The sequence below is a fragment of the Fukomys damarensis genome, unplaced genomic scaffold, assembly GCF_012274545.1.
Source record: "Fukomys damarensis isolate Sample0158 unplaced genomic scaffold, DMR_v1.0_HiC HiC_scaffold_22, whole genome shotgun sequence".
Classification (NCBI taxonomy): domain Eukaryota; kingdom Metazoa; phylum Chordata; class Mammalia; order Rodentia; family Bathyergidae; genus Fukomys; species Fukomys damarensis.
In genome coordinates, this window is record NW_022900934.1 from 1,450,615 (window position 1) to 1,454,959 (window position 4,345).

General features: G+C 60.7%; 1 long non-coding RNA gene across 6 annotated transcripts in view; it reads left to right on the plus strand.

Annotated features, from left to right (window-relative positions):
- Window positions 1-2,453: 2,453 nt before the first annotated feature.
- Window positions 2,454-4,345, plus strand: part of LOC104871754 — a 19,981-nt gene continuing 18,089 nt past the window's right edge. For all 6 annotated transcript variants that reach the window (XR_004518474.1, XR_004518477.1, XR_004518475.1 and 3 more), the window contains exons 1-3: window positions 2,454-2,711; window positions 2,839-3,000; window positions 3,197-4,115. This is a non-coding gene — a long non-coding RNA (uncharacterized LOC104871754). The remainder of the gene's footprint in view (window positions 2,712-2,838; window positions 3,001-3,196; window positions 4,116-4,345) is intronic.

The following is a 4,345-nucleotide window of genomic DNA, read 5'->3' on the forward strand; positions in this document are numbered from 1 at the left end:
TCAGCCTCCAGAAGAAGACTTAGAGATTGGAAAGGGACCCTTGACTGCAGAGGCCCCCGGCCAGCCCCTCAATTACAGTCACCTCGAGACTCCCCCAGGCTGGGGGGCGCTGCCTGTGAGCTCCGGTCTGCCCCAGTCCCTTTGTCCAGGGAGTCCTTGGGGTGGCTACCCCCATACCCAACGCTCACAGCAGCTGACGGAGGGGCCCTGCCTGCCCCTCCCAATCACATTGCCACCAAGGTCAGGGGCAGGGCAGGCAGCAGCACCTGCCACATGCAGACACAGCCATGTGGGGCTGGAAAGCAGAGCTACACACAGGGAGAAGAGCCTCACTGTGGAGGACTAGTGTGTGGGGACGCTGGCCCCAGCCAGGCCACAGATGGCCTCCACTCTGAGACCCAGAAACAAACCACAGACACCTCCCATGGCTGCCCAGGCTTTCCCAAAGCCCTCTGCCCTTTGTCTGGCCCACCCAAGAAGGACCAGCCCCATGGAAAGGGCTCCCCAGACTGGATTCAAACTTGCCCTCACCTGCTGAGACCCAAAGGATGTCAGCCCAGCCCCTTCATCTGATGCAGAAGGATTCAAAGCAGGCAGGACTCAGTCCCCAGCAGGCTGGAGCAGGAGTCCTGGGCCCCGTATACAGCTTTCTGCAGAAACCTCACCAGCCTTCACAACAAAAGTATTTCTAGTTGGTCTTGATGAAAAAGCAAAGGCAAAGTAATGTTGGCTGGTTGCAGGAACAAAATGAGCCACGGGATTTGGCAAAATCAGATCACCCTGGGCCTCTAGAATGTCCTGCTATGCTCGGGGATAGACAGGCTCAGCTTCTTTGCTCCCTGTCTTAATCATCCTGGGTGGCCCAGGTCCCATGGCAGAGTGGGGTCTTGAGTATCGCTGTTCAGGGGCCCCTGCCCTTGCTCCTCTGCCTAGCCGTGCAGCCACAGGAGCCCAGACGGCAGGGCTTCTCCCATGTGGACAGGAGGCTCTTCCCTCCCCTGCATACCCCTCACCCTGCTCATGGCCCTTTGGGGAGTCCCTGTTCTTCCTGTGCCTCTGACAGTCTCCTGCCCCTGACCACACATGGCCCTCTGCCGGCAAATGATCTCTTTCATGGTAGCAGTCAGTGGCGCCCCTAGAGCTGCCGCCACCCTCTGTCTCCAAGCCCAGATCCACGTCCCCCAGCCCCCACCAGCACACACCGGACCCCACGCCTGCCCGAGGCCATCCCCCTCTGCCGCAGTCAGCACGCTGAATATTTAATGTCTGATGAGCGCTTCCACCTGCTGACACAGGCAAAGTGACAGAACAATGCCAGCAGGGACATGGATGTCCCGCCACCAGGCAGCCTCGTCCGGGCCTCGCCTGGGCCGCAGCCTGGCGATTGGTCCCCTGACCCCAGGCTGTGGGCATGGCTGCCCCTCCACGTGGCGACAGAGTTCCTGGCCTGAAATACATACTTCTTTACATTCCATAGCTTACAGGTCCACATGGGCATATAAAGAAGTATGTCTCCCAAGCAGGTCGCTCAGCAGCTCAGGGTCGGCCTGGGAGCAGCGGTGCAAGCCGCCCCACCTGGGAGAGAGAAGACACCTCAAGGCCTCACGCTCACAGCCACGACACACCCCGGAGCCCCGGCCCGATCGGGCGCCCTTTCTTCCTCCATCAGCTTGAATCCAGTCGTCCCTTCCAGCCCCGCATTCCTGCCTGTCTCTCTCACACAGGTGTCCACACACACGCACACGCACACGCAGCCAAGAGGGGCAGAAGCAGACAGCGCACACCAGGAAAGCTCAGGAATCCAATTCCTTCCTGAGCAGTTGTACACTTCAGCATCCGCAGAACAAGACAAGACTTCTGCCCTCGCCCTGGTGATGGAAATGTCACCCCTACCCAGATTTCATAGGCACTCCAAGTCCCCACCAGCACCCTCACTCTCCTTTAGGCCCCCCTTCTCCCCGCCAAGGGCAGAGGGGACCGGAGAAAAGACGGAGCCGGGGAGCAGCTCCAGCCTCCCACAGGCCAGCGAGGGACCTCCACCCCATCAAGCACCAGTGACCTTCTTCTCTCAGGAGCTGGGCAACTCTGCTCTCTGTGGACAGACGAGGAGCTCCCCAAGGGGGAGGTGGTCCAAGAGACCCCAGGAGTGAGCCAGGGAGCCTTACCTGGGCAGCTGACAGTTTGCAGAGCAGGTCCCTGGTGAATTCTGCCTTCCCAGATGAACATCCCCAGCAGGAAGGCTTGGTGTCTCTTTCTTTGAAGATGTCAGTGAGAAAGACAGTCATCTGTGGACTCCACATCCCCGGAAGTGGGCTTCTGAGAGGCGGCCACTCCTGGCCTCAGAGCAGACACCCAGCCAGTGAGAGAGCGGCTCTGCTGTGGCCTCCGCCTCCTTTGGCTCCCTCCTTCCTGCTCCCTTCTGCACCCTCTGTCCCCGCCTCAGCTCCTCTGGGGCCGGCTGCCTGTGCAGCAGGGGTCCCCGAAACGGTGGCCAGCAGGCAGCCCACACTGGCACCCAGGAGTCAGCCTGCAGCCGTGGCAGCCCTGTGGGGCCTGACCCTCACCAGGCTTTTGTGGCCGCCCAGCTCCACCAGCCCCCACCAACACCGTTTGCAGGGATTACAGTACCAGTCACAGCCACAGGCAGGGCGGCCTTCCTGCTTCTGAAGTTCTCCAGGGCACACCAGCTTCTAATGTGCCCATTAAAGAGGGTTAAGTAAACTTAGCAAGTACAAGCTAAGCACTTTGGAATCCATAATCATATCAATATTTTTCCTATTGAATTTTGAAATCTCTCTGGGAATTCTGAAATCTCTCTTTCCCTGTTAACTTCCACAGCCAGCGGGGAGCTGGGAATCTGAAAAGTATGAAGAGGCCAATGGGGCCTTACGGTTAGGGAGTCCACCCTCAGTCTGGGAGGAAAAAGAAGAGGAGGAGGAGGAGGAGGAGGAGACCCAAGGGACTTGGAGGCCTCAACGCAGCCCACAGTGAGGCCAGCAGGTGAGTGACTGGAACGTGGGAGGAGGGTGTCACTTCAGGTGCCCAAGGAGGAAGAGCAGGGACTGGGCTGCAGGGGCAGTGGGGCCAGCACCAACACAGAGGATTTGCGTGGGAGGGTCCAGCTGGCCTTACGGCCATGCTGTGGGTCTGGACAGTTCCCCAGGACCTGACAGGATGACCCGTTCTCCCTCATCAGCAAGATGACGTCCAGCTTGACCTGGCTGTCCGTCCCTGTGAGAACAGCCCGGAGGGTGTCCGGACCGTCCATCACCGAGCAGGGCCACATCTGCAGCCTGCAGTGTGCAGAGGGCTCTAAGCACATTGCTCATGTCCCTGGGCTGTGGCAACTGCGGGCAAGTAAGGCTAGGCTAGCGCCCCGCATGGGGAGGGGGTGAGGGTGCTGAGAGGGACCCCGTGCAGGAAAGAGCCTCCTGGCAGAAGACGGGATGGGGTGCCCCTTTCAACGTGGCTGCTTTTGTTTCTCATTTCCAGTAGTCAAGGATAGAAAAGGGCAACAGAGACAGCAGCCCCAGTTCCTGTCCTCTTGGGGTGCCCTGGCATCCCTAAACTGGGAATGGGTCTCTCAAGTCAGGGGCAGGCAGCCCCATCTCCCTGCCCTCCCCCCAGGTTCAAGACCCAGACTCCCCTAAACTCCCAGACATTCATAGGATGGCAGCTGGGGGTCAAGCAGAAACTGGGGGACCCAAAGAGCAGGAAAGTCAGCCCAGACCTGGCCCGAGTCCACAGGAGCTGCTGCCCACTTGCAAATGAATCACAGTCACTTCCCCAAAGTTTTCCACCCGGACCGAAAAGCAGCCCCAGCCACCTCCTAGCAGACCTCTCTGGGCGGGCTGCGCTGGGAGAGCGCCCGCCCCGCCCCCTCCACGCCGCGGCGCAGCCATGCGGAAGCCAGGCTTCCTTGCAGGGCCGCTCACAAGCCCAGACCTCGCTTCTCCCTGAAGCCCCCATGTCCACCCGCGAATGCACCAGACATGGGAACACTGGACTGGCGCCTTCCCGGAAATCCCCAGCCCTAGTCAGGAGCAGCCCGCGGGTCAGGCTCGGGGATCCCCTGCCCCCACTGGCCCTCCACGGTCAGGGCTGCGAGTTCCAAGGTAAGTTCAGCCCCAAGCCGGCTGCTGGGGCTCTGCAGCGGTTAGACGGGTTAAGTGAGCCCTGGCCCTCACTGCATCCAGCCCCGGATCTGCGACCCCCATTCACTCGGTTGGTTTCTCGCGGAGAGCCCGCGTGCCAAAGTTCCTGCAGCCGGGGCAGACGCGCCCTCCCGGGCCCTCCGCGCCGGCTCTGCAGTTCCCCGAAGGTGGCCGATGCCGCGCGCCGAGAA